Source organism: Ruditapes philippinarum, unplaced genomic scaffold, assembly GCF_026571515.1.
Source record: "Ruditapes philippinarum isolate M1 unplaced genomic scaffold, ASM2657151v2 ctg2717_1_1_1_1, whole genome shotgun sequence".
Taxonomy (NCBI): Eukaryota; Metazoa; Mollusca; class Bivalvia; order Venerida; family Veneridae; genus Ruditapes; species Ruditapes philippinarum.
The window spans coordinates 134,188-144,143 of NW_026851933.1; the positions used below are offsets into that span (position 1 = coordinate 134,188).

Consider the following 9,956-nt stretch of genomic DNA (forward strand, 5'->3'; position numbering starts at 1 on the left):
ACTTTTTTATCAAGTTTGCTCATATTAATTTGATAAGCCCCTTCTAGGGGCTGGCTACTTAAGCTAAAAATAGAAAAACCTTTGAACGTCATTTCTTACTGAAATAATTGATAGATGATCACCAAACTTTGTAGCATTCTTAGGTAGTCTTTTATCAAGTTTGCTCATATTAATTTGATCGGCCATGTTTAAGCTAAAGCTTAAATGCCCCAGGTCATGGCATTTCTTCAAATTATTGTATAAACATATTCTTTGCTCAAATTTCATGGTAGGGAATCACGTGACTTTTACGGTTACGCGTACAGACAATATGGCGGCCTAAAAACTTCGGTTCACATGTGTTTTTCAGGTAATTCTTTATTATATCCCTTTTACTTACATACGAGACCTGTTGCAGCCTACGCGGAATAAAGAATTGTTGCCGCCTATACCTTATTTTCCACCCCTGTGCTCATAGCTTTTACAAACACTCAAAAATTCAACATGAATTTTCAATGTTGACAAGTATTTTTCGGGTAACATTCACGCAATCTTTGTATTTTTTATGAATTTGATTAAACTACGTAGAGTAAGCAAAGAGAAAATGTTCATAGAAGTTCTTAATTTGAAAATGTAAATATTAGGCATGTTAAATGTTGACAGGTCATTTTCTATTCCAACACACAAGAGAAAAATGATTTGGGTAACGGCCACGCAAACTTTTATTGTTGATAACTCTCACGCAATATTTTATGTGCAAGCAATATCTATGCAGGTTAAAGCCTAGATATTGATTTAACAAATCATGATTGATGCATTTAGCCTCAGACTTTCAAATAATTTTGAATAATATTTAAAATACCGCCAATAGGTCCTGGATAGGCTTAAGCCGTCCCTGTTATTTTCGGCGTATTTGCCATATGGACGGCTTTAGCCGTTTCTATAATATTGATAGTAATAATAATAAATTAATAATAATAATAAAAAAATAATAACAAATATAAAGAAAATTATACGATCGACAATAATTATTATTATACTAACAGATTTGGAAACATATATAATTATTATAATACTAATAACAAATAATAATAATTATATTAATTATTAATATAGTAATTTCTTAGAAAATCCTCTGGCAAATAAGTGAACAATAAAACAATAACCCTCTGGCAGCGAAAGGGTTAAATATATATATGATTAATCAACTTAGTGGTATGTTTTATCTTAAAATGATTATCTCTAAGATTTACATAATAAAACAGCATAGAAATTAAGATACAGCTGAAGTTTCATATTGACAGCAAATTATGTACATAAAACAACAAAAACTTTTTTTAAAAGAAGCTATTTAGAAGTCTCACCTATGATTGGTAAGAAAAACTGCTCCCCTTCAGTTACTTGCAGCATATTCCTAAGGGCTCTAGCTAAGACCATTGTATGCAGCATCCTGAAAACAACAAATATGTAAATTTTATATTAATAATGTTACACAAGTATTCTGAAAATAATATACATGTATTATTAAGACAAGATAAATGTCCAGTAGTTGCAATATTAATACTTTGTAAAGAAATATATATATATTAAATATTAGAATTTCAATTCAACAAACCTGACAGTCCTTTTCATGTTAAATGTATGGTATACAAGCTACAGCTGCAATACTCTCAATTTCAGCCAGGACCAGGATCTAGAATATAAAAATAGATTTATTATTACCTATAAATTCACGGCAATTAAGCTTAAAATTTAACATTAAAGAACAGTTTAATCAATATTTGTGTCGATAATGCAATGAATATAATGATTTTTTCAAACTAATTCACGCTTAATTTTACTATCACTAAGATATAAATACAGCTAGATTGACGAATCGTCTTGGGACGTTCTTGATATGGGCCGAACAACACTTCATCTGCTTATAGGTTACAATAATACGATAAATAAATTTCAAAAAGGCATGACCTGTAAAATCACAAATTGCCAAGGACATCAATAACTTCGCGTAAGGCCTACCAAACCCAAATCATTCAATTAGGTCGCGTTTTAATACAAAATTATCAAATATTTATAGAAGGAGGTTTTGTATTTCTTTTTTTTAGTATAATTACAGTTGACATTTTTCATATTTTGCAGATATGAAAGTGTCCAGCTCGGATATTGATTGTGATAAATGTGGGAAACATTTCATTCACGGAATGACCACATCGGCACAGGACCTTATAACTTTTGTGGTAAAACATTTTATAGCTCAGCAAATCGGAAACGTTACGGGTTTTACTGTTAGTATTAAAATAACATTCAAACATAAGTCCTCTAGATTTTATTACCTAGTTTGTAAAAAAAAAGACCCATTCTAATATGCTTTAGGGTTTTTATGCCACCGCAGCATCTGCGATGCGGTGGCATATAGCGATTCACCTGTGTGTGTGTTTGTTTGTGTGTGTGTGTGTTATATAGATTATATAGTGAACTTAAAAAATCTTCTTGTGAAAAACCACTAGTCCAATTTAAACCAAACTTGGCAGGATTGATCCTTGAATGAAGGGCTTCCAAAGTTGTTCAAAGAATTTCATTCCATGCAGAAATCTGGTTGCCATGGCAACCAAAAGGAATTATAAGAATAAATTTAAAAAATCTTCTTGTAAAGACCCAAAAGGCCTAGAGCTTAGATATTTTGCATAAGGCATTGTCTTGTAGACCTCTACCAAGATTGTTCAAATAATAGCCCTGGGGTCAAAATCGGCCCCGCCCCAGGGGTCATTGATTTTCACTATATGTACATATAGTAAAAACTAAAAATACCTTCTTGTAAAGACCCAAAAGGCCTAGAGCTTAGATATTTTGCATAAGGCATTGTCTGGTAGACCTCTACCCAGATTGTTCAAATTATAGCCCTGGGGTCAAAATCGGCCCCGCCCCAGGGGTCATTAATTTTCACTGTATGTACATATAGTAAAAACTTAAAATACCTTCTTGTAAAGACCTAAAAAGGCTAGAGCTTAGATATTTTGCATAAGGCATTGTCTGGTAGACCCTTACCAAGATTGTTCAAATTATAGCCTTGGGGTCAAAATTGGCCCCGCCCCGGGGGTCATTGATTTTCACTGTATGTACATATAGTAAAAACTTAAAATACCTTCTTGTAAAGACCCAAAAAGGCTAGAGCTTAGATATTTTGCATAAGGCATTGTCTGGTAGACCCTTACCAAAATTGTTCAAATTATAGCCCTGGGGTCAAAATCGGTCCCGCCCCAGGGGTCATTGATTTTCTCTATATGTACATATAGTTAAAACTTAAAATACCTTCTTATAAGGACCCAAAAGGCCTAGAGCTTAGATATTTTGCATAAGGCATTGTCTGGTAGACCTCTACCCAGATTGTTCAAATTATAGCCCTGGGGTCAAAATCGACCCCGCCCCGGGGGTCATTGGTTATCCTTATATGTATATAGTAAAAACTTACAGTAAAACTTTTAAAAAAATCTTCTAGTAATTGACAAATGCTAGAGGTAAGATATTTTGCATGAAACATTGTGTAGTGAAGCTCTAGCAAGATTGTTCAAATTATAGCCCTGGGGTCAAAATTGGCCCCACCCCTAGGGGTCATTGATTTTCACTATGAACATAGAGTAAAAAGATTAAAAAATTTTCTTGTCTGAAGGTTCAAGGCTTACTGAGCTTTGATATTTGGTTTATTATATCATCTATGGGTCCTCTACCAAAGTTGTTTAAATTTTATCCCTAATGCCAAAATTGCCCTGCCCCAGGGGCGATAGGTTTTCCTTATATGTATATAGTAAAAATTTGAAAAATCTTCTTTTCGGAATTGACAAAGGCTAGAGTTTAAATATATGGCATGAGACTTTGCGAAGTGAACCTCTACCAAGATTGTTCAAATTTTAGCCCTGGGGTCAAAATTGGTTCTGCCCCGGGGGTCATTGATTTACATTATGTACATCTAGTAAAAAAAATAAAAAATATTTTTGTCTGAAGGTACAAGGCATAGAGCTTTCATGTTTGCTATATAATATCATCTATAGGTCCTCTACCAAAGTTATTCAAATCTGGTGTCAAAACTGGCCCTGCCCGGGGGCATGATTCTCATTATGTACACATAGTAAAAACAGAAAATAAAACAAATGTTTTCTGAATTTGAGAAAACTTCAGCTTAGATATTTGACTTGAAATGTTGTTTGGTGGACCTGTATCAAGATTGTTTTGAATTAAACCCTTGGGTCAAAATTTTCCTTGACCAAGGGGACAGTGACCTACTTTCTTGTCCTTTGATGTACAGCAATGAAATTTTGACCATGTGAATAGTTTTAGTTGTAAAATTGAACTTTGATATCAGGTGACCTAGATTTTGATAATGTGACCTACTTTCTTGTGCTTTGATCTACAGCTATGAAATTTGAACCATGTGCACAGATTAAGATGTAAAGTGGACTTTGATATCAGCTTACCTAGATTTTGACAAAGTGTCTTACTGTGTTGTCCTTTGATGTAGTCATGAAATTTAGGCTGTGTGAAATATTACCTTCACCACCAAATTCACTAGACTCAAGTGCATTGATATATTCCTGCTCTGATCTTTTACTTGATTAACAATAGATTTAATCACTAATCTGATAATAAGAATTAGATAGGTCAGGGATCTATGCATTATGACAATCTTCAATTGTATAGAAACAAAAAAAAATATGTTCCTACACTACTATTTAGTGTTGTATTAATGCGGTGGCATAGCATTTTTCTCAAATGCAATCTTGTTTTTTAGCTCACCAGAGCCGGAGGCTCAGGGTGAGCTATTAGTATCAAAGGGGGATGCTCCGGCGTCGATCGTCCGTCGTCATGCGTCAACAATCGTCTTCATTTCTGAAACTACTTAAAGCAGATTTACTTCAAATTTGGTCTGTAGCATCCTTGTGACAGTCATACTTGAATTTGCACATGTCATTCCAATTGGCCCCTTTTAGGGGTCAGCAGAGCTAAAAATAGAAAAACCTTAAAACATCTTCTTCTACAGAACTAATTGATGGATGATCTCCAAACTTTGTCCGTAGCATTCTTGGGAAGTCTTTTATCAAGTTTGCTCATATTAATTTGATTGGCCCCTTTTAGGCGTCTCTAGGGCTGAAAATAGAAAAACCTTTAAACATCTTCTTCTACAGAACTAATTGATGGATGATCACCAAACTTTGTCGGTAGCATTCTTGGGTAGCCTTTTATCAAGTTTGCTCATATGAATTTGATAAGCCCTTTTTAGGGGCCACTAAAATTAAAAATAGAAATATGTTTTAATAGCTTCTCCTATAGAACTAATGAATTGATGATCACCAAACTTTGTCTGTAGCATTTTTAGGTAATCTTTTATCAAGTTTGCTCACATTAATTTGATTGGCCCCTTTTAGGGGCTGCTATAGCTAAAAATATCTTCTACTTCAGAACCAATTGATGGATGATCACCAAACTTTGTCTGTAGCATTCTTGGGTACTCTTATATTAATCTGATTAGCCCCTTTTAGGGGCCACTAAAGCTAAAAATAGAAATGCCGTTAAATGTCTATTTGTAGAGAACTAATTGATTGATGATCAACAAACTTTGTCTGTAGCATTCTTTGGTAGTCTTTTATCAAGTTTGCTCATATTAATTTGATTGGTCCCGTTTAAGCTAAAGCTTAAATGCCCCAGGTCATGGCATTTCCTCAAATTATTGTTTAAACATATTCTATGCTCAAATTTAATATTAGAATATATTGACAATCCAACACTGAAAAGCAGTTGTTTCTGATGAGCGACTCAGGGCCATCATGGCCCTCTTGTTGTTGTTTTTGTTTTTTGTTTTTTTTTTTTTGTTTTTGCTTTAGAATAAAAAAAAAAACAACATAATTATATTAAATACAGACACTAATTTTAAAAATAATTGGTTACATAAGAGACTAAGTGATAAAATGATTTGAATGTCTTTAAAATCTTAATATTAACAGTAAAATGCCATACCTGTGACAGTTCGATTTGCCACAACGTTTACAAGGTCCTGTGCCGAGTAGCCAGTTTAAGTGGTCATTAAGACCTGTCCGTGAACGAAATGTTTTCCAACATTATCCACAAACAATATCCGAGCTGCAACCGTCCATATCTGCAAACTATGAAAAATGACAACTGTAATTGTGCTTAAACTGAAATCGACCTCCTTCTTATATTTGAGACTTTTATTTTAATTTCTGCGATTAATTCATCTATATCTCTATATCGAAACTTCATTTAATATATGTATTCTGCTACCCATAGGCGCTTAATTCTATCAAGGACCTTTTGGCGGTATTTTAAATACAGTCAAACGTGTATCAAGCGACCGGGCAAGGGAAACACCAAAAACGGTCGCTTAATGAAACGGTCTCTTAAGACGGTCAGCATGATATAAAAGTCAAAATTTATAAATGACATCTTTTTTAATCGATGGGATTGTTTTTCAACTCCATTTTTATATAAATGTTGAATAATAAGTACGCTCCGATAATCTAAACGGATGCAAATGTAAAAATAACGTTCTGATATTTATTGACAAAATCAGTTTTGATCCATTACGTACATGTTTGACATTTTTTCCAGAATTTTTTAACTTCTCCGTTGTTTTTCCTTGTCTCCAACACGAAAACCCTATTAGTGAAGATGTTTTCTGTTGTGCATTTTTAGCTCGACTATTCGAAGAATATGAGAGCTATTGTAGTCGCCCCGGCGTCGGCGTCGGCGTCAGCGTCCGCGTCGGCGTCTGCGTTGGTTAAAGTTTTTTGTAAAGTCAAATATCTCAATTATTGCTTGAGATATTCAATTGAAACTTACAATACTTATTTATAGTAACTAGGTACATCAGATTGACAAGTTGGATAACTCTACCTACATTATTGACAGAATTATGCCCCTTTTTAACTTAGAAATTTTGGTTAAAGTTTTTTGTAAAGTCAAATATCTCAATTATTGCTTGAGATATTCAATTGAAACTTACAATACTTATTTATAGTAACAAGGTACATCAGATTGAAAAGTTGGATAACTCTGCCTACAATATTGACAGAATTATGCCCCTTTTTGACTTAGAATTTATGTTAAAGTTTTTGTAATATCTCAAATATTTTCAAAGTCCATTGACATATGGCTTTGAAACTTTGCACACATGTTCACCATTATGACCCCAACCTGTAGACAGGAGGAGGTAACTGTATCCAGCATTTTGACAGAATTATGCCCCTTTTTCGACTTAGAATTTATGTTTTAAGTTTTTGTAATACCTCAAATATTTTCAAAGTCCATTGACATATGGCTTTGAAACTTTGCACACATGTTCACCATCATGACCCCAACCTGTTGACAGGAGGAGGTAACTGTATCAAGCAATTTGACAGAATTATGCCCCTTTTTCAACTTAGAATTTACTTTTAGGTTTGCATTCCACCTCAGATATTTTCATATTCTATTGAAACAAGTTGATATTTTATACTTTGAGAACATAATAGGACTCTGTCCAAGGCCTATAACTTTAACATGGATTTAAAGAAAAAATTTGTCCTTTTGTTATTAACTCTGAAAATTTTACATTATCAATGCTCTTTTACTATCAAGCACTAAGAATAGTCGAGCGTTGCTGTCCTACTGACAGCTCTTGTTTTCATTTGAAATAAACAAACTACATCTATTTGTTACGATTAATTTAATGGCTGATCAAGTTCAAGGTCAATTCAATGCAGTCTAAATGTCAACAAGCGAAGCGTATACACCATCTCAGTATGGGCGGAGCGTTGCATTGTTTATCCGATATTATTGAATCATGCGTATACTTAACTTCATTTGCATACGCTAAAACGGTATGGGAAATAGAGTTTTTCACACGTTTAGTGTTGTGTTTTGATTGCTGACACTTGTGACATAACGAGGTGGCGTTCTCTAAAAACACAATTACTTGACAGGTAAAAGTGGTCGTTTAATGAAAAGATGTCAATTAGGTGACTAATTAGCGGTCGCTGGTCGCGTTGAGCAAAAGTCGCTTAATACATTAAAGATATAGAGAGAAAATGATCGGGGGGAATTTAAAGTGGTCGTTTAAGACAAAAGTCGCTTAATACACGTGGTCGCATGGACAAGTTAGACTGTATTATTTAAAATTCTATGAACGTTTAAGGCTAAATACATCGATCATGATTTTATTAAAATCAATATCTAGGCTATAGCCTGCATAGATATTGCTTGGACATAAAATATTGCGTGAGAGTTATCAACAATAAAAGTTTGCGTGGCCGTTACCCAAATCATTTTTCTCTTGTGTGTTGGAATAGAAAATGACCAGTCAACATTTAACATGCCTAATATTTACATTTTCAAATAAAGAACTTCTATGAACATTTTCTCTTTGCTAACTCTACGTAGTTCAATCAAATTCATAAAAAATACAAAGATTGCGTGAATGTTACCCGAAAAATACTTGTCAACATTGAAAATTCCTGTTGAATTTTTGGGTGTCTGTAAAAGCTATGAGCACAGGGGTGGAAAATAAGGTATAGGCGGCAACAATTCTTTATTCCGCGTAGGCTGCAACAGGTCTCGTATGTAAGTAAAAGGGATATAATAAAGAATTACCTGAAAAACACATGAAAAAGCGAGGTTTTTAGGCCGCCATATTGTCTGTACGCGTAACCGTAAAAGTCACGTGATTCCCTACTGTGAATTTAATATGAGAAAATATTGACAATGGATAATTTCCAACACTGAAAAGCAGTTGTTTCTGGTGAGCATCTCAGGGCCATCATGGCCCTCTTGTTTTTAAAAAAAAATTAATTTCCTACAAATTAAGACATATTCAACACAGTCAGGCCCTTGAGTCTGAGCTTTGTGCTGTTTTGTGTAGCTTTTGGAAGTTTAGAATTGATGAGCATTTGCTGGAATGTTGTTTTGATTTCTATCAATTGCACTAGACTGTAAAATTGTGCTATTACTTTTTTCATAAGAAGTAATCATATAATAAATTTGCTTTACAATAACATGTAGAAAAATAATTTACATGTTCATCAACAACTTTTATTAACAACCATTTAAATTTTTCTATCCAAGTTTCCTTGGATTTTATTTTATGTTGAGAATGTTTAGTGCTAGAAAATCTTAAGTGAAACAGGCTTTTTTAAGCAAAAATGAAGTGCTAGTCAATAGCACATACACAACCTGGAATGTCAGACTTGGCTACATAGATGCTAAATGAACATCATTTCAAATATGCTGAGAATCTTGATCAATAGAAATTACCAAAAAACCTGCAATCTGATTAAAATCAGCTCTAAATCACGCTCCGCTTTTAGATCTGAGTGTGGCGATATAAGAAATTATTTCTGGTGACTTCAAAGTTCAAACAGCCAATCATTGACGAGATTTCATAATTTTGAAATCAATCTGAATGCTAATTTTAATGCTGGGAAAACCAATACTGAATAGGAAATTTTCACGATGAAGAGAACGAACATGACGTTGTCCATATAGCCAACAGGTAAACTGGCAAAATAACCTTGCACATTAAAAATTGACTATTATTTCAAGTTTATTTGTTAAAAATTACTCCAAACATGTTTTTTCTAACAAAAATCAACAATTTGTTTAACTTCCATGGATAACGGTAGTTTGATACTTCTTCTAATGCCTATGTAAAAATCGTTTTGATTGCATGGCTAAAAATAGCTTTCTCTGAAAATGCAAATCATAATACAAATTTTTTAAGGGATGGTAGTTTTGTTTTAAAGTAGGATTTTGAAAAGTAGAATGGGGGTCTTTGCTTCCTTTCCCAGTAGGCTCATGGAGGCAATACCCCTATTTGGGGGTTCAGAGGGGGAAAAATGGTTTAGAAAGGGCAAAGCCCCACCAACTGACAGCAATTTCAGCCTTTGTGAAACACAAAAGTAAGTCATCTGAGGCACAGACACTTTGGTGTGGAC

At 33.8% G+C, this 9,956-nt stretch overlaps 1 protein-coding gene across 1 annotated transcript in view; it reads left to right on the forward strand.

The window, feature by feature from the left end:
* The window catches only part of LOC132743374 (uncharacterized), a 48,812-nt gene that overhangs the window by 8,368 nt on the left and 30,488 nt on the right, over positions 1-9,956 (forward strand). The gene's annotated exons all lie outside the window — the stretch shown is intronic.